The sequence below is a fragment of the Scyliorhinus canicula genome, chromosome 5 (assembly GCF_902713615.1).
Source record: "Scyliorhinus canicula chromosome 5, sScyCan1.1, whole genome shotgun sequence".
In the NCBI taxonomy this organism is placed as follows: Eukaryota; Metazoa; Chordata; class Chondrichthyes; order Carcharhiniformes; family Scyliorhinidae; genus Scyliorhinus; species Scyliorhinus canicula.
The window spans coordinates 53,734,668-53,760,815 of NC_052150.1; the positions used below are offsets into that span (position 1 = coordinate 53,734,668).

Consider the following 26,148-nt stretch of genomic DNA (forward strand, 5'->3'; position numbering starts at 1 on the left):
TCACATTCTTCAAATTAGAGCTAGACCATTCAGGGGTGACCTTCAGTTGAAGGTTTCAAGAGTCAGCTTGTTGGCAAGGGTATTAAGGGTTACTGAACCAAGGCAGATAGTAGGAGGTTAAGGTACAACTTCCTGAAATCCAGAAAATAGAATTTTAATGGTCAGTTAAATTCAATCAGAATTGTTGCTTTTTTGACATTAATTCAAAGATAAACTACTCAAAAGTCCTGCATTTTAGAGTGCTTCGGTTTGGGGCCTTACTACACAAGAGGATTTTCAATCTTGAAGCTGCTCCCTGTAGATGAACTTTACCAAAGGGTTTTGGGTTGGTTATTAAATTCTAAATACTTGTTTACTATCTGTGCCTGACAGATCATGGGCGTGATTCTCCGAGCATCTGCAGCAAAATCGCAATCGGCGCAGGGGCAGAGAAATGGGCGTTGAAGGCGAAAACCGGCGCGGTGTACGCGGTGTGGGTAGGGGCCATTGACAGAGGCCCCCCCGATTCACCGACGACAATGGCCGATTTCCCGACGCCGTGGTTCTAACCACGTTTTGCCTGTTGGGAACAGTCGGCAGCAGCTGCGTACTCAGCCTGCGGTCGCCCTGTTGGGGGGCGGGAAGATCCTCCACCGGGGGGGGGGGGACCTCAGGGATGGCCAGGCTGGCGATCGGGGGCCACTGATCCACGGGCGCGTGCGATCTCGGGGGGCCTATATTGTCGGGGCTGCTCTGCATTGTGAGTCCGCCATATCGCATGGGGCGGCTGCCGAAGGAAGTGCAGGGCCCAGAGCAGATCTGCATGGAGTACTCCGGGGCCCTGCTCGACCCTTCCGATAGGAGAATCACTTTGGACTTTCTTCAAGAAGGTCCAGGGTGAAACGTCCGCGTTTTGATGCTGGAGTGGGGAGAAAGCCCCATTATTGGAGAATCTCGCCCCATATTCCTTGTCGATTAAGAAGTGGGAGGTTTGCACAGAGACTTGTCAATTTGGATGCACTGCAAGTGACTTAATATTTTGGAATGTTTTTCACTATTATTGAAGATTATTCCACTTCCATTTGTACAACTGTGCCAAAGCTTTAAGCAATCCCAAACTAATTCTGGCACAGTGATGAAAAAAGTCGTAACTGATTTCCAAACTAAGTTGGAATTCGAAACACGCATCAATCTCTTAAACATAGCCCTGCACTCAATTACATTATTCACGTCTTTTTGCTATAACTGGCTTCTCAGTTGCTGGGAGCCCATCTTAAATGCCCAGGCATTGACACTTTGGAGTTGTAAAAAGAACAGGAATGTTGTGTATGGTGCTAAGTATGGTGCCTACCTGGTTATCAGCTCACCTTGGGGCACAAGGGATATTTGTAGCTTTGAAGAATCAATTTTCTGCAATATTTTCTCTTACGGTTCAATTTTCCATGAAAATCTAAAAGTTAACATTCTTTAAAAAGGTTCTTTAAGGGGGAGGAGCTAAGCGTTTAACCAAATTAAGCAGAATACGTCACATCTCTTTAAATCTGCCGTCCAGTGCTTTTTAAAAAGATATTTCAATGAATTTACATAGAACATAGAACAGTACAGCACAGAACAGGCCCTTCGGCCCTCGATGTTGTGCCGAGCAATGATCACCCTACTCAAACCCACATATCCACCCTATACCCGTAACCCAACAACCCCCCCCCTTAACCTTACTTTTTAGGACACTACGGGCAATTTATCATGGCCAATCCACCTAACTCGCACATCTTTGGACTGTGGGAGGAAACCGGAGCACCCGGAGGAAACCCACGCACACACGGGGAGGACGTGCAGACTCCGCACAGACAGTGACCCAGCCAGGAATCGAACCTGGGACCCTGGAGCTGTGAAGCATTTATGCTAACCACCACGCTACCGTGCTGCCCTAATTTGAGATGCACTTAATAATGTTTATAGTTTTCTGGCTTAAAGAACAGATAACTTGTATTTTTTTCTCTACAACTGCTGACTGACCAGCTGTGTGGTTCCAGTATTTTCGTTTTTTTATTTCGGATTGTAAGCATTTGCAGCTTTTCTTTGGCCTGTCTGCTGAGCTGCCACTTCTGTTGTGGGAATGCCAGCCTTGACGTTCTGCTCTTGTCATTATGATTTTTGTTTGGTACCTTATTCACCATCATTGTGACGCTTTCATCCTTTACATTATATAACAATATTCGCTGATTATGAATTGTATACTTAATTTTTATTTATTCATGTTAAAGAATTCTATCTGTCCTCAACTTCTCATGGCAGCTCTTAACTAAAGAACTCTGGGAGCCTAGGTTACTTTCCTTTGCCAAAGGCGGAGTACAAGCCGTGTCCTTTATTTTCAGTTCCATATATATTTACTTTGAAATGAAGAAACTGACAGACGCCTGCCTGTGTGAAAGCTACACTCAACTCCAGCAGAGAATTATGTGGTTTAATGAGTTGGGAGCTGGCATTAGAGCTAAGCTAAATGTGTCTTACAAATGCTCACTGATGCCAACACAGACTACTTAAACATTGAATTTAGCTCCCAAATCCAGTCACATATGCTAAATGTACAGACTTGCAAATGTATCCCCAAATTGGAATACTTTGTCCCTTTTGCACCTCCTATGTGGCATTTGGGTACCAAATCCTTGTTTATGATTTTTTGTCAGTGTAGAAGGAGGCCATTTGGCCCATCGTGCCAGTACCAGCTCTCCGAATGAGCAACACGCCTCCTTCCATTCACCCACCTTCTACCCATAACTCTGCTCATGCTTTTCCCACCAATTAACAGTCTTGTAACTGAAGCCTTGCTTGAGTGTAAAAATGAGATTTTCTTGAAAATATTGTTAACAGGGCAATTCCTACTTGTTTCACTAACTCCAACCACTAATTTCCATTTCTTGCACTCAGACCTGCGAGAATAAATATTATAGCAGATAAAGAACAAAATAAAGCAATGCCTTTCAGGTTGGAATATTAGACCCAACATGCATTTGAACATGTAATGGTTAGTTTACACCATGTTTCAGCTCAAATTCATTTGCAATATCAACTTAAGATATTAATCATGCAGCATGATAGAATGTCATGCTTTTTTTCTTTCCGTCAAAATGCATTAATTCATATAAGCTGGTGTAGTTCTTATTATAATAGAGGGAAGGTCATTGAAACAATTACCTGGCCAGCATTGCAAAACAAAGGGTGCGATTTAACTAAAACAGTGTCCCTTCTGGTCGGGAATCGACGGGTCGTTCCCGGCGCTACTGCTATCTAACGGCATTTCTTTTGGCCCCCGGCAGGGAATGCCTCACCAAGGCCACACTCAGCTGCACTTAGTCGCATGTCCTGCACTGAGGAGCTCCTCAGTGCAGAAAGAGGTCAAGACGCCCCGACCCGACCACCGGACCCCCAAATGTCCCAAGACATTTGTTGGGGGGGGTCCTCTAGCCCCCCCCCCCCCTCCCCTTGCACCTCACAACATGCCACATGGGAACACTGGAAGTGCCAGAGTGGCACCCACGTGGCAGTGCCAGGGTGCTAGCCTGGCTAGAGGCCAACCACCCTGATCGATTTGATCCCTGTTTGTAGGGACCAGTGAAATGAGAATTGCTTATTGTCACAAGTAGGCTTCAAATGAAGTTACTGTGAAAAGGCCCTAGTCGCCACATTCCGGCACCTGTTCGGGGAGGCTGGTACGGGAATTGAACTTGGTCTTGGCCTTGGTCTGCTTTACAAGCCAGCTATTTAGCCCACTGTACCCCTTGGCCAATACCAATCGGCGCTCAGCTGAGGTCACTTCGACAAGGCCAACAGTAGCTGAAGCACCGGTGCCCACCTCCAGCTGCAGTTGCTCGTCATTCATCAGCACTGTCACTGCAATGGCGGAGATTTAACAGCAATGTACAGAGAATATGTAATGGCAGCATCAGCTTCTGCAGTGTCAGTTGATTCAATCAGAGGTGTTCTTTGCTCTGCAGTTAGTTTATTTTTATTCTGCACTGCCTAACCAATTGTCTTCTCTTGTGGCAAAAGTAGCACTCGACCTCTCTACATCTGTATGCATCTGCTCCATGATTCCCTCCACGTCTATAACAAATGAGCACCTTGTCAGCTGACTCATTGTAAGTAGGTTTCCTAACTTGTCATTTGGTAGACAGCGAATTGTGCTGAAAATCTCCTCTGCCACGTTGTGCCCCAATTCAGGCTTCTACGTATTATGGTACAGTGTTTCATTGTTTATGTGGTGGAAATCCTCAGAATCTTTTGTGGCAGTCTCCACAGTGAGAGAAAGTTGCAGTGTGCGCTTGAAATCAATATCCGATTCAGCAAGAAAACGGCACTGTATGGTGTTGTCATTCACACCGCATACCAGCCTGTCCTGCAGCATACGATTCAAGGTATCCCTAAACTTTCATTATTTGGTAATCTGTTTCAGGTTCACCATAAAAGTAGCAATAGATTCCTCTTGAGCATGAGCTCTCATGTTGAACTTGAAGTGTTGCATAATTACAGACGGTTTTGGCTGAAAATGCAATGTTGCAAGCTCCACTAATGCATTGTATGACTTAGCATTGGGTGCAACCCAGGCAGCCAGGTTTCTGAGAAGATTGTACATTTTTCTTCCACACATGCCCAATAGGATAGGTCTACGTTTACCTTCATCATAAGACCATAAGACATAGGAGCAGAATTAGGCCATTCAGCCCATCGAGTCAGCTCTGCCATTCAATCATGGCTGATATGTTTCTCTGCCCCGTTCTCCTGCCTTCATCCCATAACCCCTGATCCCCTTATTAATCAAGAATCTATCTATCTCTGTCTTAAAAACACTCAAGTGATTTGGCCTCCACTGCCTTCTGCGGCAAAGAGTTCCACAGATTCACCACCCTTTGGCTGAAGAAATTCCTCCTCATCTCAGTTTTAAAAGATCGTCCCTTCAATCTGAGGCTGTGGGCTCGGGTTCTAGTTTTTCCTACAAGTGGAAACGTTCTCTCCACGTCCACTCCATCTAGACTTTTCAGTATCCTGTAAGTTTCAATAAGATCCCCCCTCATCCGTCCAAAATCCAAGAGGCATCGACCCAAAGTCCTCAACTGCTCCTCATATGACAAGCTCTTAATTCCAGGGACAATTCTAGTTTCATTCGCAATGAAATAGAATCCGTGTCTCTCGGCATACTGACTCCAATCCTCAGCATCTGCATGATAAGGATTAATCCTCCCGAACAGTAAGTCTTTTTCCTTTTTGCTTCTGCTAGCTGTTTCCTTTATCTTGCATTTACCACTTTAAATGCAGTTACCACTTTAAGACAGTGACGGTTTATAGAAATCCTGCTGCATGGTGTGTGCCTTCTGAGTTGACCAATTTGGGAAGTGGGGGCCGGACAAGGAGTGTTCGTGAGCCCAGTTCCTGCGAAAAGTGGAGGCGAGTTCACTATTGAGTCTGAAAAATGGCTGCCATGCTTTAGTATTCTTGATTTGGAGGTCGTACGCATCAGGTTCGATGGAGCACATTGTATCCGGTCTTCAAGGCCTGGAGGTTGTTGTGGCCCTTGACCGCAAGTCTTATATTATCATGTTCGTGATGCTCGTTGAAAAGAGTTGGAATTGTCGAGCCATTCCCCTGGCTGGGGCTTAGGTTTCCAGTTGCCGGCGTGTTGGGATGACAGCATGGCGGAGGTGAAGGTGGTTTGTTCGATGGAATTTTTGAGAGACCCTGAGGGTTGTTCGATGATTGCTTTGGCCTTTCCAAGTGACATAGATGGTGTTATTATCCTGCAGTTCATTAATAACCCTGGATTATGCTGTTGACTTCTTATTGTTGTCTTTTCTCTTAGCCAGTGTGAGCACACGAGGGCAAGGGTCATTTGTTATCCTTTTTTAGCAAACTTAATATTGAGTCGGTAATGTGATAAGTACACAGTCTTACTCCTGTTTTTTCTTTGTGCTGTAATCCTTGCAGTTATGAGAAGAGAGTGCATTCTAGAAATCCCTATCTTGTTTATAATGAAAACGAGTGGATCCACGGTCGGGTAATGAGTGGATGGATGGTGTGGAGGTGGGTGATAGGATTAGTTAAGTCTTCACTAGGATTGAGGATAGCCCCCAGTTGGAGCTAAATGCAATGGAGTTTTATTTTGCTTTTTCTTCTTACTTTGCACTTTGAGAATCCATGTTTACCTCCTTCAAAAGCCTGGATGGATCATATATCCTGGAGAGGACTGGGTCCTTCTGGTTCTTCCTTGGGGTTGATGTTTTTACAGCTATTAGAGTAGGGGAAAATTCCGGCGATAGTTTTGATTAATTAGTGTTTGAATGTTTTTTTTACATTTTTCCAATTAGGGACAATTTAGCGTGGCCAATCCAGCTACTCTGCATATCTTTGGGTTGTGGGGTGAGACCCTCCCAGACGCGGAGAGAATGTGCAAACTCCACACAGACAGTGACTCAGGGCCGGGATTGAACCCAGGTCCTCGACGCCGTGAAGCAGCAGCGCTAACTACTGCTTCATGGTGCCGCCTCTCTTGTTTGAATTGTTGAAGTAAGAGACTGTATGCTGAGCCTATCTTCCTTACCACGGCATACAGTGCTGTGGCTTATGTTCCTGGGCTAGCTCGGGCATTCCTCCCTTAGGGGGTTCTTCTGCTCTTCACTCGGGTGAGCAACGTACTTTTAGAAACCCTGGTTTGGTTCAAGGGGTTACGCAGGGTTTTCCTTACCCAATTATTGAGTGTCTTGATGATTCTTTATCTCTTCGGTGGTGGGGTCTCCGGGTTGAGGCTGGTGTGATTTTTCTCGTGCTAGTTGGATTGGTACACTGCCCTAGGTATGGTCATTGAGGTACAGGGCCAGCTGGGTGATAGGTTTTGGTGTGTGCTGGGTTTCCTGGGAGTACTGGCTCCTGTATGTCAGAGTGTCCAGGTCCAGTGCTGTGGTTGGGAACCTGTTGTCCCCTTATGCTTGGGACATTCCTTCTCGAAGGCACTTATTAGGGACATCCTGAGAGGTTTTTTATTTTTAATATGTTTGAATATCCTTGGTTGACGGATCCCTTTGTGCGCGAAGGCCGGAGGTTAAGCCTAGTCCTGTACTAACATTGATATCCTGTTGCCTCCTTATGGTTGAGATGGTTCCTTGTCTGAAATTATAAAAAAAAAAATCATCTTCATTAATAGGTGGTTGGCGTGCGCCAGAGTGGTATGGACGCTTGGCTGGGACCTTGTCCTCTTTTATCTCGTGACCTTCTGCTCCTGGTAGTTCTCCCTCTTCCCTTTATTTACCCAGTTCTTGGTAAGGGTAGGGCCGGGAAGTTGGTGGTGGCTCCGGAGCTGATTAACAAGGTTTTGAGGAATTCTACTGGGGAGACCATGAGATGCAGAAATTTCTGGATGGGTTGGAGTACCCAAGGCTAGGGGAGGGAGACAAGGCGACATTATAAGGAGCAATACTGGAGCAGGAGATAAAAGACGCGATTGGGAGGATGCAGTCGGGGAAGGTGGCAGGGCCGGATGGGTTTCCGGTGGAATATTATAAAAAATTTAAGGATATGTTGGCACCCCTGATGGTAGGGTTGTTTGAAGAGACGATAGGGAAGGGAGAGCTGCTGCAAATCTTGGGGCAGGCATCGATTTCACTGTTGCTTAAAAAGGATAAGGATCCGACGGAGTGTGGGTCGTATAGGCCCATTTCACTTCTTAATGTAGACGCAAAGGTATTGGCGAAGGTACTGGCGGGTAGGCTGGAGGGGTGCCTCCCGAAGATGATAGGTGAGGATCAGACAGGGTTCGTAAAAGGGAGGCAGCTGTTTTCGAATATTAGGAGGGTCTTGAACGTCGTTATGGCACCGGCGGAAGGGAAGGAAACAGAGGTGGTTGTGGCACTGGATGCCGAGAAGGTGTTTGATCGGGTGGAATGGGGGTACCTGATGGCAGTGCTGGAACGGTTTGGGATTGGACCAAGATTTGTGAACTGGGTAAAGTTATTATATAAGGAGACGAAGGCGAGTGTCCGGACGAACAATATCAGTTTGAGATACTTCTCTCTCCACCATGGGACGAGGCAGGGATGTCCTATATCCCCCCCCCCTGCTGTTTGCACGTGTGATTGAGCCGTTGGCCATCGCATTAAGAAGTTTGGGAGCATGGAAAGGAATAGTGAGGGAGGGGGGGGGGAGAAATAGAGCATATGATGTCCTTGTATGCCGACGACTTGCTGCTGTATGTATCGGAGCCGAGTGCGTCGATAGGAGGAATATTGGAGTTGCTGCAGGTATTTGGGTCTTTCTCTGGGTACAAGCTGAACTTGGACAAGAGCGAGTATTTTGTGGTGTCTCAACCGGGGGTGGGGGCAGGGGTGGTGGGGCTGCCATTCCGTAGGGCAGGGACTCACTTTAGGTATTTAGGGGTGCAGGTTTCCCGGGAGTGGGGAAGGCTTCGCAGATACAACATCACTAGTTTGATGGAGAGAGTGAAAGCCGACCTGGCGAGGTGGGACGGTCTCCCTCTGTCACTGGCGGGTCGGGTGCAGGCGGTTAAAATGAATGTGTTGCCGCAATTTCTGTTTATTTTTCAATGCCTACCGATTTTCCTGCCAAAGTCTTTTTTCAGGGAGACTGAGGGGAGGATTACCTTGTTTATATGGAGAGGGAAGGTGGCCAGAGTGAGGAAGGTGCTGCTGTTTGTCGGGGCAGCACGGTAGCATGGTGGTTAGCATAAATGCTTCACAGCTCCAGGGTTCCAGGTTCGATTCCCGGCTGGGCCACTCTCTGTGTGGAGTCTGCACGTCCTCCCCGTGTGTGCGTGGGTTTCCTCCGGGTGCTCCGGTTTCCTCCCACAGTCCAAAGATGTGCGGGTTAGGTGGATTGTCCGTACTAAATTGCCCGTAGTGTCCTAAAAAGTAAGGTTAAGGGGGGGTTGTTGGGTTACGGGTATAGGGTGGATACGTGGGTTTGAGTAGGGTGATCATTGCTCGGCACCACATCGAGGGCCGAAGGGCCTGTTCTGTGCTGTACTGTTCTATGTTCCGTACAGAGGGGAAGGCAGGCAGGGGGTTTGGGTCTCCCGAACCTGTTGTACTACTACTGGGCGGCGAATGTGGAGAAGGTGCGGAGCTGGGTCAGAGGTGTTGATTCCCAGTGGGTCAGAATGGAGGAGAGTTTGTGCAGGGGGTTGGGGATGAAAGCACTAGCAACAGCGCCGCTCCCGATATCTCCGGGGAAATATTCAGGGGGTCCGGTAGTAATAGGCAGTTTTGCCAACACTTCAGCTTGTGGACAGGGTCGAAGGAAATGCTGATCCGGAAGAACCATAGATTTGAGCCAGGGAGGTGGGACGGAAGCTTTCAGAAATGGGAAGAGAAGGGGATTAAGCCTCTAAAAGATTTGTTTCCTCAAGGTCGATTTGCAGGATTGAGGGAGCTGGAAGTGAAGTATGGGCTGGAGGAGGCAGAAGTGTTTAGGTATATGCAGGTTCGGGACTTTGCCAGGAAGGAGATACAGAGCTTCCCGGAGGAACCGGCCTCCAAGTTGTTGGAGGAGGTGCTGGCGGCAAGTGGACTGGAGAAGGGGACTGATAGACCATCAATTCACCAGACACGTGTTTACGATGTGAATCTAGGCTTTAATCGACTTACTTCAGAGCCAGCCTGTTACCTGTCGATGAACTCATAGTGAACTCAGGCTGACTCTGAACAAGGGTATTTATACAGCTGCACTAGGGGGAGGAGTCATGGGCGGAGCCAAGGGTGGAGCCCAGTACAAGTTTCTGAGTGCTCCCAGTGCTACTCCCCCTAGTGGTAGGATAGCGCTACTGCGCTTACAAAGACAGTGTGAATTAACATATATACACATCTATATACACATTCACCACAGGGACAGTATCAGCGGTATACGGAGCTATGTTGGAAAAGGATAAGGCACCACTGGAGGGGATCAAAGCGAAGTGGGTGGAAGAATTGGGAGAGGTTATAGAGGAGGGGTTCTGGTGTGAGGTGCTCCGGAGAGTGAATGCCTCCACCTCGTGTGCGAGGTTGGGGCTGATACAGCTGAAGGTGGTGTACACAGCACACCTCACGAGGGCAAGGATGAGCCGATTCTTTGAAGTGGTAGAAAATGTGTGTGAACGTTGCGGGGGGGCCCCCGCTAATCACATTCATATGTTTTGATCCTGTCTAAAGCTTGGGGATTACTGGAAGGATGTGTTTAGGGTAATTTCCAAGGTGGTGCACGTGAAGCTGGACCCGGGTCCCCTGGAGGCCATATTCGGGGTGTCGGACCAGCCAGGGTTGGAAACGGGTGCGGAGGCAGATATCATAGCCTTCGTCTCGTTGATCGCCCGAAGGCGGATCCTGTTGGGATGGAGAGCGGCCTCTCCACCCTGTGCCCTGGCGTGGCGAGGGGACCTGTTGGAATACTTGACCCTTCAGAAGGTTAAATTTGAACTGAGGGGAAGCTCGGAGGGGTTCTACAAGTCATGGGCACTATTTATTATGCACTTTCAAGAACTGGATAACATCGAACATTAGTTTGGGGGGGGGGGGGGGGGGGGGGGGGGGGGTGCGGGGCTGTGTATGTTGAAGATGGCTATGGGTAATCCCTGATTCCTTTTTTTGTCATTTGTTTATGTTAACATGCGGGCTGATGTCTGGGCATAGTGGGAGGATGGGATCGTTGTTACTGTTATGGGGTTTGAGATATTTGTTGTTGGTTATTGATTGTTGTTGGGTGACAATTCGGGAGAAAAATTGTCAAAAAGGAGGAGAATAAAAATATTTTTTAAAAAAAAGAGAAAATATCAGCTATGATTGAATGGTGGAGCAGACTCGATGGGCCGAGTGGCCTAATTCTGCTCCCATGTTTTTGTGAGGGCCACCAAGAATCCAGCACAAGTCTTCAGGATACAAAGAAATAAAATTTATTTACAACAACATATATGTACACAACAGCAGCAACTTCCCTTGCAGCTAACTCCTCTCTGTCTGCTGGTTCCAAACTGGCCAGCTTTATTTATGCAGGGAGTCTGCTAATGATTTCTCCGCCCCCTCATTGGGGAAGCTCATACTCCCACAGGATTGTGGGATTATCATTAGTCCCCAGCCAATGGTAAGCAGGCAGGTTATAACATCCCTCCCCCCCCACCCCCCAAAGTCCAAGGAATCCACCGAAGACCCTGGCGAAGGCGGGCGTTGGACTCGTTTTGCCGCAGGCCGGACACCATTTGCACGAGGCGCTGGATCGGGCGGCGTGTAACGAGATGGAGACCTGCGGTTCCGTGATGAACGGCGCAACGGTTGTCCATCCACGACCCGTGGACCTGAGGATTCCCCCTCTGAGGTGTTTTGAGTCTCCATCTCGGAGTCAGAGTCTGCTGCCTCCGTCATCTCGGCGTCTTTATCTCCACATGGTTCTGTCACGACCTGCGCAGGCTTTGAGTGAGGCACCAGAGGAAGATTGTGAGGAATACTTTCCATTGTGTCTGGTTTCTGTGGCTGTAGAAATGAGCTCCTGGGGCGGGGAACCTTGGGAAGTGATAGTCTTCTGGACCGAACATGGTCTACATGTTTGCGCTGGAGACAACCCTGGGCTTGCACCTGGTAAGAGATAGGCGAAAGTTTGGCGAAAGATTACGCCAGGGACCCACTGGGCACCACCGTCAAAATTCCGAACGAACACTGGGTCACCGGGCGTAAACTGCCGAATCGGCCGATGCCGAGATAAACCATGTCCCTGCCGTTCTTGTGTGCGGCGTACTTTTGCGCCAACATCCGGGGAAAACCATGCTAAGGTGGGTGCAAAGTCTCCGGCCCATTAGGAGTTCTGCGGGAGCTACCCCAGTCACCGCATGGGGGGTGGTCATATATGAAAACAAAAAACGAGCCAATCTCGTGTCCATCGACCCGGAAGACTGCTTCTATAGGCCTCGTTTGATTGTCTGCACTGTGCACTCTGCCAACCCATTTGAAGCCGGGTGGTAAGGGGCAGTGCGGATATGGCGTATGACATTCATCTTCATGAACCTCGCAAACTCCTCACTTGTGAATGGAGTGCCGTTGTCCGCGACCAGCACCTCGGGGAGGCCACGCGTACTGAAAGACAAACACATCTTCTCGATTGTTGCGCAGGACGTTGTGCCTCCCACCTTATGCACCTCTAGCCATTTAGACTGGGCATCGATTAATAGCAGGAACATGGATCCTTGAAAAGGGCTGGCGAAATCCGCATGCAAGCACGCCCAAGGCCGCCCTGGCCATTCCCAGTGATGTAGGGGCCCCACCGGCGGAAGCTTCTGATGCTCCTGGCAAATGGAGCAGCTTTGGGCCACCTTCTCAATGTCGGTGTCGAGGCCTGGCCACCAGACATAACTCCGGGCCAACATTTTCATTTTGGTCACACCCGGATGCCCATTGTGCAAGTCTCTCAGTATCAGCTCCTGTCCTTTTTCCGGGACAATCACACACGTACCCCACAAAAGGATGCCGTCTTCCACGCTGAATTCGGACAGCTTGGAGGAAAATGCCCGCAACTCGCCTGGGAGCTGTCTATGCTGCCCACCATACAGGACTATGTGCTGAACCTTTGACAGGACTGGCTCCGTCTGGGTCCACTCACGGATCTGTGATGCCGTGACAGGCAAGGTGTTCATAAAAATTAGGGTTGCAACCACCTCACCGGTCGTGGGGGTCGACATGGGGCCGGTCGATAAAGGCAATCGGCTCAGTGCGTCGGCATTCCCGATCTGGGTTCCTGATTTGTGCTCCAGAGAATACTCGTATGCAGCGAGCAACAAAGCCCAGCGCTGGATCCGTGCAGGAGCAATGGGCGGTATTGGCTTATCCTCTCGGAAAAGTCCCAGCAGAGGCTTATGATCAGTCACGATAGTGAAGTGGCGGCCGTACACGTACTGGTGGGAACGTTTCACCGCAAAGACCACTGCCAGGCACTCCTTCTCAATCTGCGCGTACTTTTTTTCCGCTGCTGTCAGTGGGCGGGAGGCGAAAGCTATCGGCCGCTCGGCCCCGTTCTCCATCTTGTGGGACAGGACAGCCCCAAAACCATACGGTGATGCATCACATGTGATGAGCAAAGGCTTTCCAGGATCATAGTGGGTTAGTAACCCAGACGACAATTGTTTTTTACCCGCCGGAAAGCGGTTTCTTGCGGCTGACCCCAAACCCAGGTGAGATTCTTCTTTAGCAGAAGGTGCAACGGGGCCAGCGTAGTTGCCAGATTGGGGAGGAACTTTCCGCAATAGTTTACGAGGCCGAGAAACGAACGAAGATGCGAAGTGTCAGTCGGGGCAGGGGCCTGTTGAATCGCGCGCACCTTCTCTGCGACGGGGTGCAAACCTTTGCGGTCCACCCGATATCCCAGGTAGACTACTTCCTTCGCCTGAAAAAACGCACTTTGTGCGACGTAAACGGACTCCAGCCTCCGAAAAGCGTCGAAGGACAGCCTCCAAATTTTCCAGATGTTCCTGCTCAGACATCCCTGTGATCAAAACGTCATCCAAGTAGACAGCAACACGCGGTAAACTTCTCAAAATGCCCTCCATAACGCGTCGAAAAATAGCGCAGGCAGGGGATACTTCAAAGGGCAAACGTGTATATTCATACAAGCCCCGGTGTCTATTAATCGTTACATATGACCGGTAGGCAGGGTCCAGCTCCAACTGCAGGTAGGCGTAACTCATATCTAATTTTGTGAATGAGAGTCCGCCTGCAAGCTTCGCGTAGAGATCCTCTATGCGAGGCATTGGGTATCGGTCGAGCCGGGAAGCCGTATTCACTGTAAGTTTATAGTCACTGCACAAGTGAACTGTGGCATCTGGCTTCATTACAGGTACAATTGGTGCTGCCCAGTCAGCGAAACGGACGGGCCTGATTATACCCAAAGTCTCCAAACGAGTGAGCTCCCCTTCTACCTTCTCGAGCAAGGCGTAAGGCTCCGGGCTCCTGGTTCGACTTGGATATGGGCTACAGCCCCTTTTATGTTCACCAAACTGGGCTGGAATACATCTGGGTACCGTCCTAGCACCTCAGTCAACCCTCCAGAACCTGTTTGGAGGATGTGCTGCCACTGCAACCGCAAATGGCGCAACCAGTCCCGACCCAACAGGCTGGGCCCATGGCCGCAACACCACGATAAGTGGGAAACGCCCCTCCTGGTGTCCATAAACAACAGGGGTCATCGTAGTTCCTGCAATGTCCAATGGTTCCCCCGTGTAGGTGGCCAACCTGGCCTGTGTGTCGGTTGATGTAAGGGTCTGTATACCCTGCTTGATGCGGTCGATTGCCCTCTGGGCGATCACGGAGACCGCTGCGCCAGTGTCCAACTCCATCTCAAGCGGGTGATCATTGACCCGTACTGTCACTTTAATGGGGACCACACGGGGAGCTGCCACACATGCAGCTGCAGACAGTCGTCCACCGTCTCCACGACCTTGGGAGTAGTCGCCGCAAGTTCATCCAAATGAAAGGTACGGCCCCTGGGCTGGCCCCAGTTTCAGTCGGAATGACGCCGCCTCTGGCGCCCCCAGGACCGGCGTCCGTGACGGGGTCGGCGCCTACAGGTCTGACACGGACATGGCTCCTCATCCATTGGTTCTGGAGAAGGTTCCCTTCGGGGAGGAATGTCCGACGGCCACTGGCATCGATCCGGACGTCGCCTCGCCCAAGGTACCGTAGGGGTGCGGGGGGGGACGCTTTCGGATGGAAGGGGTTGCGCCCCAAGGCATGCACCTCCATTCCCTGTAGCTCCTGCACTCCTCGTTCTGCGCTCTCTCGGGACAATACTATTTGAACGGCCTGTTGAAAAGTCAATGTTGGCTCAGCTAACAACTTTCTCTGGGTGGCCGCATTGTTAATACCGCAAACCAAACGGTCACGTAACATTTAGGTCTCACCATAGTCACAGTACTCCGCAATCCTGCGTAGCGTGGATAGAAAGTCAGCAAGGAATTCTCCTGGGGTCCTCTCAGCAGTATTAAACCGGTAACGTTGGACTATTGTGGATGGGGTTGGGTTAAAATGTTGCCCCACTAAGTTCACAAGTTCATCAAACGTTTTGACGTCCGGCGCAGCTGGGTAGGTAAGGCTCCTAATCACCCCAAACGTATGCGGGCCGCAGGCAGTGAGCAATATGACCACCTGCCGCTCACTTTCGGTGATATTGTTTGCCCGGAAATAGTAACGCATCCATTGTGCGTACTGGTTCCAGCTTTCCAGCGCGGCATCAAAAACATCCAAACGTCCATACAGAGGCATGGTGTGATAGAAAACAACTTCTAACCTGTATCCAACAAAAATCCAGGGAGATGGCTTCAGCAGTGTAGACAGCTATTCACTTTAACCCTCGTCGCCAGTTTTGTGAGGGCCACGAAGAATCCAGCACAAGTCTTCAGGATACAAAGAAATAACATTTATTTACAATAACATATATGTACACAACAGCAGCAGCAACTTCCCTTGCAGCTAACTCCTCTCTGTCTGGTTCCAAACTGGCCAGCTTTATTTATGCAGGGAGTCTGCTAATGATTTCTCCGCCCCCCTCATTGGGGAAGCTCATACTCCCACAGGATTGTGGGATTGTCATTAGTCCCCAGCCAATGGTAAGCAGGCAGGTTATAACGTGTGTCTTATGGTCTTATGATCCGAGTCTATAGCTGCTAGTCCTCTCTGTATAAATATGTGAAATGATGATCGTTCTGTCTTGTTCCTGATGTTGGGGTTAAGTTGCGTTGTATGGTATATGTCATAACATCCTTTTAGAACTGAGTTCTTGTATATTTTCTTTGTAATTTTTCTTTTTTATTATGTGGATATAAAGAACCCAAGATTGGTTCCTGCAGGGGTACATACGGGTCTGTTATCTGAGGGGAGGAGGTTGCAGTATCTCATTGATGTCTTTGGTGATACTGGAGTTGAGGGAGATGTGTGATGTTGTGTGACCAAACATGGCGCGAAAGATTTATCCTGAACTTTCGTGGTCATTGCGAGCCATCACTGCGTAGGAAAGTGTACACCATGTTATCCTGTTTACATGGCCTTATCCCTGTTCTCTGGTGGTGCATATTGAGGCATCAAGTTGAGTCCAATGATGGTATTGAGCCAGCTATATTGCTGGTTTCCTGCTCCCCTTTGTGTCCATGTATGTTGATACTTTTATTTCTTGCTGAGCTGTACCATTCTTGCGGTTTTGTTGCATTATTGGTTAAAGTGTAAAATTTCAATAACTATACGTTACAAAAAGCTTTTAACTTTTGCACCCTTACCTTTACTCACCCTAACCCTTGTCTGGGCAAGTCTCAAGTCTTTTTCCTTTTTAACCATGCAGGACCTTATTGTTTTTGAACTTTGTGGTACTCAACAACTAGGACGAAGTGTGCATCATAAGTTGGGTCCATCCTCGTCGCCAGTTCAACAACTTGAGGGAGGAGCAGGTTTGGTGCAGGTAAATTTAACTTTTATTGAGAACACATATTGCGATGCCTACACACTTGTCACCATATTTCTACTGGAAAGCCACTCCCCTGGCACCACCCCCATGGCTGATCGACAGGCGAGTGGGACAACCAATCCACACTACAGGGGACCATGAGCTAACCGATCCACACTACAGGGGACTAGTGAGCTGGTTTGGCTCAGTGAGCTAGAAACAGCCTGCAGCCGCCACGCAGGGTCAACAGAAAAAAATAGCATAAGTGTTCCCCGCAGTCGGGAACTCGGCCCATTCGGGACGGTGCGTCTGGGGAGGGCCTCAGGTGACGTCCCGAGAATGCTGTTTTTGAGGGGATGGAGCATCGCAAAAAACGGCACTGCTCCCGATTTCGGTGCAAACGGAGATTCTCCGGCCGATCGCCAAATGCGATTTTGCCGTTCGGAAACTCCCGGCCAATGTATTACCCCTCGCAGGTTCCTCACCAGAAACGGAGGATAAGCCTAAGACTGTTTTATCATGTACAGAATTTTGTCGTAGAAATGATCTGTCCATCAACGTGTGATGCTTTGATATTCCATTGGTTTGTGGTTGTATTAGATCTGTTTCTGATAAGATATCCTAATCAATATGCATATCAATCACGTAAAATAGTTTCAGTTTTTAACAGTCTGGCAAAAAAAATGGTAATTTCAAAGCTCCGCCCTATCCCCATAACCCCACCTAACCAGCACATCTTTTTGGATACCGAGGGGCAATTTAGCATGGCTAATCCACCTAACCTGCACATCTTTGGACTGTGGGAGGAAACCGGAGATCCCGGAGGAAATCCACATAGATACGGGGTGCAAACTCCACTTAGAGAGTCATGCAAGGCCGAATGGAACCCGGGTCCCTGATGCTGTGAGGCTGCAGTGCTAACCACTGTGCCGCCCTGCTGCTCACTTTAGATAGTATTTCTTTGGAAACCTGTTTCAGTGCTCCAGCCAGAAGAGAAATTCCATGTTCAAACTTTGTACTCACCAACAGAGGAAATAGATCTGCTTTAGGGTATAGCCTATTTCACGGAATAAGAACTGAGCTAATAATAATATATTGAATTCTAATGCAAGGTCACAATCCTGAAGTGTTAACACAGATCCTCGCTCCACACTTGCGCTCAGACATGCTGAGCATTTCCAACATTTTCTGTTTTTATTTTAAATTTATAGCATTTGCAGCAGTTTACTTTTGTATGAGAATGTAGCTTAATGTGAAATGGAGATTTATTATTTTATACTTTGGGAGAGAATAGTGAAAGGTATCATTCATTAATCCGTTTTATTTAATAAAACACTTTTTAAAAAAATCTTTATTGTCACATGTAGGCTTACATTAACACTGCAATTAAGTTACTGTGAAAAGCCCCTAGTCGCCACATTCCGGCGCCTGTTCGGGTACACTGAGGGAGAATTCAGAATGTCTAAATTACCTAACAGCTCGTCTTCTAGGACTTTTGGGACGAAACCGGAGCACCCGGAGGAAACCCACGCAGACACGGGGAGAGCGTGCAGACTCCGCACAGGCAGTGACCCAAGCCGGGAATCAAACCTGGACCCTGGCTCTGTGAAGTGACCGTGCTAACCACTGTGCTATCATAGAAGCACCATAGAAAGCATCCTGTCTGGCTGCATCACAGCCTGGTATGGCAACTGCTCGGCCCAAGACCGCAAGAAACTTCAGAGAGTCGTGAACACAGCCCAGTCCATCCCTTGAACCTACCTCCCATCCATTGACTCTATCTACACCTCCCGCTGCCTGGGGAAAGCAGACAGCATAATCAAAGACCCCGCCCACCTGGCTTACTCACTTTTCCAACTTCTTCCATTGGGCAGGAGATACAAAAGTCTGAGAACACGCACCAACAGACTCAAAAACAGTTTTTTCCCCGCTGAAATCAGACTCCTAAGTGACTTTCTTAGGGACTGACCTCATTAACACTACACTCCTATATGCTTCACCTGATGCCAGTGTTTATGTAGTTACGTTGTGTCCCTTCTGTTGCCCTGTTATGTATTTTCTTTTATTTCCTCTTTTCTACTTTTTTTTAAAAAAAATAATTTTTATTGAAAAATTTTGAATTTATACAACAATAACGCACCATAGTAAAATACCAAAAATAACAATAATATTAACAATCATAAACATTCACCCCACCCCCATGCACAACACAGCATTTTAACAACAACGCAAATTAACACAATATAAAGTTACAGAATACAAACTACAATAAGGAACACCCCCCCCCCCCCCCCCCCCCCCCCCCCCCCCCCCGGGTTGCTGCTGCTATTGACCAAGATACCTATCTTTGCACCAGGAAGTCCAGAAAAGGCTGCCATCGTTTATAGAACCCTTGTATTGATCCTCTCAGGGCAAATTTGACCCTTTCCAGTTTTATAAATCCCGCCATGTCACTGATCCAGGTCTCCACACTTGGGGGCCTTGCATCCTTCCACTGTAGCAGGATCCTTCAACGGGCTACTAGGGACGCAAAGGCCAGGACACCGGCCTCTTTCGCCTCCTGCACTCCCGGCTCCACCCCAACCCCAAAAATCGCGAGTCACCACCCTGGTTTGACCCTGGATCTAACCACCCTCGACACCGTCCCCGCCACCCCCTTCCAGAATTCTTCCAGTGCTGGGCATGCCCAGAACATATGGGCGTGGTTCGCTGGACTCCCTGAACATCTGGTGCACCTGTCCTCACCCCCAAAGAACCTACTCATCCTAGTCCCGGACATGTGGGCCCGGTGCAGCACCTTAAATTGGATGAGACTAAGCCTCGCACATGAGGAGGAAGAGTTGACTCTCTCCAAGGCATCCGCCGAAGTCCCGTCCTCTATCTGCTCCCCGAGTTCCTCCTCCCATTTAGCCTCCCAAGTATTGAAAACTCCCTCCCACCACTTTGAATTTGCAACTCCCCTTGCCTCCTCCCTCGGATTACAAAAAATTCACTTTTCCCCCATATTCAATTTATACCACGAGAACCGGCCAAATTCCCCTAAGATCCTCATAATCTCTCCCTTCCCCTCTAATGGGTCAGAAAGATACAGGAGTAGGTCATCCGCATACAACGAGACCCTGTGCCTCTCCCCGCCCACCCCACTCCCCAGACTAGCCCCTTCCACTCCTTTAACGCTCTTAGCGCCATCTCCAATGGCTCTGTAGCAAAGGCAAACAACAGTGGGGAAAATGGACATCCCTGCCTTGTCCTCCGGTGTAGTCTAAAGTAGTCCGAACTCACCCCTGTTCATCCACACACTCGCCATCGGCGCCTGGTACAGCAACCGGACCCAGTCTACAAAGTCCTGTCCAAACCCAGACCGCCCCAGGGCCTCCCACAGATACTCCTACTCCACCTGGTCGAAGGCCTTTTCCACGTCCATAGCGACCATTACCTCCACCTCCCTCCCCTCAGAGGGCATTATGATGACATTCAAGAGCCTCCTGATGTTGGCCATTAACTGCCTGCCTTTGACAAATCTCATCTGGTCCTCGCCTATCATCCCCGGTACACAATCCTCTGTTCTCGAGGCCATAACCTTGGCCAGCAATTTGGCATCTACATTTAGTAGGGAGATTGGTCTGTATGACCCCGCATTGTTCTGGGTCCTTTCCCCTTTTTCAGGATCAATGAGATCGAAGCCTGTGACATTGTTGGGGGAAGAACAATGAGGCTCCCTTGCCTCATTAAATGCCCTCACCAGCAGTGGACCCAGCACCCCAGAAAACTTTCAAAAGATTTCACTAGGTCCCGGGTCATTGCCCGACTGCATGGTCTCCAATCCCTTGACTACTTCTACAATCCCGGTCGGGGCATCCCGCCCCTCCACCAACCCTTCCTCTACCTTCGGAAACTCCAAACCTTCCAAGAATTGCCTCATCCCCTCCACCCCAACAGGGGGCTCCGTCTCATACAACCAACTGTAAAATTCCTTGAACACCCCATTCACCCCCGCTGGGTCCAAGGCTGTGTTTCCCCTCCTCTATCCTTCACTCTTCCTATCTCCCTGGCCTTTTCTGAGCTGGTGTGCTAGCATCCTACTGGCCTTCTCCCCATACTCATATACCACCCCCCTCGCCTTCCTTACCTGCCCCACCACCTTCCCTGTGGATATCGGCCCAAACTCCATCTGCAGCTTCTGATGCTCCTTCAACAATCCCGCCTCCGGGGCTTCCGAGTATCTTCAATTCACCTGGAGTATCTCCCTAACCAGCCTATCCATCCCTGCCCGCTCCACCTTCTCCCTATGAGCCCATACCGAAATCAACTCCCCCCTAACTACTGCCTTCAGTGCCTCCCACACCATTGCCGCCGAAACCTCCCCTCTGTTATTTATCTTCAAATCATTTTGAATGGTCTCCCTCACCCGCCCGCACACCTCATCCACTAACAGTCCTACATCCAATCTCCATTGCAGGCACTGGCCCCCCTCGCTCACCCGTTAATTCACCCAGTGTGGGGCATGGTCCGACACAACAATCGCCAAATACTCGGCATCCGCCAGCAAAGCCTTGTTCAAAACAAAAATAATCAATCCGGGACTACACTTAATGTACATGGGAGATAAAGAAAATTCCTTTGCTCTTGGACGTCCCAACCACCACGGATCTACCCCACCCCCCTCATCTGTCCCATAAACCCCTTTAATTCCTTCGCTGCGGCTGGCACCCTCCCTGTCCTCTAACTCGACTGATCCAGCCTCGGATCTATAACCATATTAAAGTGCCCCCCCTCCCATGATCAGCCCATGTGAGTCCAGGTCTGGGATCTTCCTCAGCACCCGCCTCATAAACTCTGCTTCGTCCCAGTTTGGTGCAAATATATTCACCAATACCACCGGCATGCCCTCCAGCCTCCCACTAACCATAATGTGCCTATCCCCCGAATCCACCATTATGCTCCCAATTCAAATGACACCCGCTCATTGATCAAGATCGCTACACCCCCAGTCTTAGAGTCCAGCCCGAATGAAATACCTGCCCGACCCACCCCTTCCTCAGCTTAGTCTGATCCACTACCCTCAGGTGTGTCTGCTGTAGCATTGCCACGTCTGCCTTCAAACTCTTCAAATGCGCTAACACGCGAGCCCTCTTGACCGGCCCGTTCAGCCCTCTCACATTCCATGGGACGGGGGGCATCCCCCACCTCCCCCACCACCCTCGGCCGATCAACCATCACCCTTCTTAGGTCAGCCTCCAGCCCGCATCCCGCGCCTGCCCTCGGGCGCCCACCTTCATCGACCTCCAATTTGTCTGCATGCGCTACTCCCTCCCCTGTCAGCAGAACAATTCTCCCCCTCCCTCCCCCCATAACAAAATAACAATCCCAACTCCCCTCAGCAAAGTAATCACCTGCTCGCCCCCCACTGCACTTTCGTGAACTAGCCCGGTAGATCTGCCCATGGCACCAAGCATCCTACCTCTCCCCTGCTCGAACATTCATATGCAAACAATGCAATCCCCAATAAACGCAAAGAAGAAAATTCCACCCACCATCCCCCATTAAGAACAAAGTTAACCCGCATGCAAAATTGAGCAACGGCCCAAACCTTAGTGCAAAACAACACATACAAAACCCAAAAAGAAAAAAGAAATTTAGCAGCATAATAAGAACACAGCTACTCGCCCCCAAGTTCAATGTCCTCCATCACCTGCCAGTCCCCTGACCTGAACAAAGTTCATCGCCCCATCTGGTGATTCGAAATCAAGTTCTTGGCCCTCAAAAGTGACCCACAAACGAGCTGCATGCAACATGCCGAACTTCACCTCCTTTAAAGAGGGCCAATTTTACTTTATTGAAAGTCGCCCTTCTTTCGCCCAGATTTGCACCCAAGTCCTGGTAAATACGCAGCTCGCTATCTTCCCATTTGCAGCTTCTCGTCTGTCTGGCCCACCTCGAGGTCTGTTCTTTGTCCTGGAACTGGTGCATTCGTACCCCATCTCACTTGGCAGCTCGTTCCTCAGCGGCTTCCTCATAAACGCCCTGTGTGCCCTGTCCACCTCCAGGGGCTGAGTAAACTCACCTTCCCCCAGCAGCTTCTTGAACATACACACCACGTATGCCCTACGTCCGATCCCTCGCTGCCCTCCGGGAGGCCAACGATCCTCAGGTTCTGCCTGCACGACCTGTTCTCCAGATCCTCCACTTTCTCTTGCAGCCTTTTCTGGTGGTCCCTCATCAGCCCCATCTCCGCTGCCATCGCGGTTAGCTGGTCATCATGCTCAGCAACCGTGTCTTCTTAATCGCCTGGCCCTGGACTTCCAATCTCTGCTCCACACGGTCAATCCCCGTTTGAATTTGATCCAGGTATTCTTTTCTTTGCTGAGCAAAGCTCTCCTGGAGAAAGTCCACCAGCTGATCCGTTGACTACTGGGCCGGCAATTTTGGTCCCTGACCCTCCGCCATATTCTTCTGTTCTGCAGACTCCACTCCCTTCTTTAACCAACGATCTCTCCTTTACAGACCACTTCTGGTCCATAAATCCATACACTGGTGGGGAATCCTACTCCTCTACCTCACAAATCTCCTGTTTTGTCGATCAAATCACCCATACATTGGGGAAAATGGTCCCAAAGTTCCACCATGAGCAGGAGCTACCAAATTAGCGACCACTCACTCCATGGCTGCCATCGGAAGTCAACATGATTGCCTTTTCAGTGAAACACGATTGCACCTTTTCAGACAGACTATTCTCGAAAAGTGGTGACCAATGGGGCAGATCCCACGGGTGACCATAATGCATATTTGCATTGTATAATTCACTTTTTATTTCACAAACAATATTTTTACCATAACTGCTTCTGCTATGTCAATTATTGTGTTGTACATGATTAAACCCCCCCCCCCCCCAGAATTTGGAGTTGGCATGAGGTGGGGAGGGTATAGTTCAGATTGATAGGCCTACCTCTCATAATGCCATTTAATCAATAATAGTAATTGTTGCTCTTTACCCATTGAGTGCTACCATAGTCAGTTATCTATATCAGCATTCTAGTTTGAAAAGGAGGATGCTGATCTCCATATTAGTTAGTGGTCTATTGGTAGCTCTTCTAACCCCATCAGTGATTGAGTCAACTGTAGTACAGGGGTGTTCGGCAGAGCAAGGGTTAATCTGGGACTAGAGAAGAGCACTACCCATGGTATAATGTAGAGAGTCACATGATAATAGACTGATTGTGTAAGAGAATCTGGAAGGGGTCAGCATGGAGACAGCATCAATTCATGGCAGTACCTTGGAGATGTATATAGTTAGAGTTGCCAATTATTGATATATGTTCAACCATACAAGCCTCCAGACATCTTAGTGAGACACCAAACAATCTTTCAAAATGGTGGCAGTGAAGAATGGACGTCAAAATCCCAGTGAAGCTGGCAAAGGAACCTACAATCTCAAAGCATGAAGAACTAAAGAAATTGAAGCCTGAACTGAGAGAAGTGCACCTAAACTGAAGACAAAGTTGGAGATTGCCTAAAGGGAAGTTGAAGACACAGCATTAAAAAAAAGGTCCATTGCAGATGTAGAGGCTCAAGAACTCCACCATGGCATGTGGAGATCCATTGCTCAATCTGATCAAATGCAGAGGCAAGGGATCAAAATGGCTGAGCAAAATTCAACAGAGGGTAAAGCAGAAGAACCTACTGTACCGATGGAAAGAAGAACATAATCAAGGGACCTGGCCAAATCACAAGAAGGATGAGAACAATACAGAAAAGCGCAAATTACCTTTTAAAATAGGCAGCAATCTGGATCAGCATATCCAGGGCACAGCTGCAAGAAAGTTAAAGCAATGGGTGCACAGCGGGCACCATAACAAGTGGTGGCCGAGGTCAACTAAAAAAGAAGCTTTGTTTTAAATAGCAGGTAGAGTTTTAAAAACAACCTTCCAGATGATTTCCAGGCTTGGAGGAGTATATAACTGGCCCAGGTTAACTTGTCTTGCGGTTTCTTGGAGAATCAATCAGTTTGAAAAACATCTGCTCTGCCAGTGAAGCGGGAGCCGACCGAAACCCGACAAAGCGCAGGAAGAACAGAGAGAAGAAATAAAACGGCTGTTGTGGAACCATACTGAAGAGGAAAATAAATTTAAATTTAAACTCACCTGTTATAAAAAATAGCCATGGATAGTAAATTAAAACTACCAGACCAATTTAGGCTAAGACAAGGGCCAAACCAGATCCCAAATTTGGTATGTCAGAAGAAACATTTTAGATTATAGACATACATCAGGATTAAGCAAGAAATACAAGTTTGGTGTATTTGTGGATGAAGTAATCCTAAAATAAGATACAAATGAATCCTCAACCACATTTGGTGAGATAGTGAAAGCCGTTGACAAGTATTTTAAACTCAAAGCTGATCTGACAAGGTGGGATGGTCTCCCTCTTTCACTGGCGGGTGGGGTACAGGCGGGTAAAATGAATATCCTGCCGCGATTCCTGTTTATTTTGCAATGCCTGCGATTTTCCTGCCAAAGGCATTTTTTAGAGAGATTGAAGGGATGATTAACTCGTTCATATGGGGAGGGAAGGTGGCCAGAATTTTAAAAGGTGCTGCTACAGAGAGGAAGGCGGCAGGAGGTTTGGGTCTTCCGAACCTGGTGTATTATTACTGGGCGGCGAATGTGGAAAAGGTACGGAGCTGGATCAGAGGGGTTGACTCCCAATGGGTCGGAATGGAGGAGAGTTTGGGTAGGGAGTCGGAATTGAAGGCGCTAGTGACAGCGCTGCACCCAACAGCCCCGAGGAGATACTCGGGGAGTCCGGTAGTATTAGCTTCGTTGAAAATTTGGACAGCACTTCGGGTTGGGGGCAGGGTCAAGGGAAATGCCGTTTCGGGGAAACCATAGATTTGAGCCAGGGAAGTGGGATGGAAACTTTTGAAGATGGGAGGAGAAAGGAGTTAGAACACTAAAAGATTTATGTCTTGGGGGTCGTTTTGCGGAATTGAATGAAATGAATGAAAATGAAAATCGCTTATTGTCACGAGTAGGCTTCAATGAAGTTACTGTGAAAAGCCCCTAGGAGGAGCTGGGAGTGAAGTATGGGCTGGAGCAGGGGGAAATATTTAGATACATGCAGGTTCGAGAATCTGCCAGAAAGGAGATACAGAGCTTCCCAGTAGAACCAGCTTCCACATTACTGGAAGAGGTGCTGACGACAGGGGGACTGGAGAAGGGGGTAGTGTCGGTGGTTTACGGGGCTATTTTGGAGGAGGAGAAGGCGCCACTAGAAGGGATCAAGGCAAAGTGGGAGGAAGAGTTGGGAGAGGGTATGGAGGAGGGGTTTCGGTGTGAGGTGCTCAGGAGGGTGAATGCCTTGACCTTGTGTGCGGGGTTGGGACTGATACAGTTGAAGGTGGTCTGTATAGCGCACCTTACAAGGGCGAGGATGAGCCGGCTCTTTGAGGGGGTAGAAGATGTGTGTGAACGTTGCAGGGGTGGCCCCGCAAACTATGTTCACATGTTTTGGTCCCGTCCAAAGCTGGAGGATTACTGGAAGGAGGTGTTTAGGGTAATCTCTAAAGTGGTGCACCCAGAAACTGCACCCGGACCCCCGGGAGGCCATATTTGGGGTGTTGGACCAGCCAGGGTTGGAAACGGGCACGGAGGCAGATGTCGTAGTCTTTGCCTCGTTGAACGCCTGAAGGTGGATCCTGTTGGGGTGGAGATCAACCTCTCCACC

General features: G+C 48.9%; 2 protein-coding genes across 2 annotated transcripts in view; both read left to right on the top strand.

The window, feature by feature from the left end:
- LOC119965988 (mitochondrial calcium uniporter regulator 1-like) overlaps positions 1 to 16,440 on the top strand; it is a 77,970-nt gene extending 61,530 nt beyond the window's left edge. The window contains exon 10 of the mRNA XM_038797083.1: positions 16,324 to 16,440. The gene's annotated coding sequence lies outside the window, so the exon portion shown is untranslated. The remainder of the gene's footprint in view (positions 1 to 16,323) is intronic.
- Positions 16,330 to 26,148, top strand: part of ranbp9 (RAN binding protein 9) — a 175,223-nt gene continuing 165,404 nt past the window's right edge. Inside the window, exon 1 of the mRNA XM_038797079.1 lies at positions 16,330 to 16,440. The gene's annotated coding sequence lies outside the window, so the exon portion shown is untranslated. The remainder of the gene's footprint in view (positions 16,441 to 26,148) is intronic.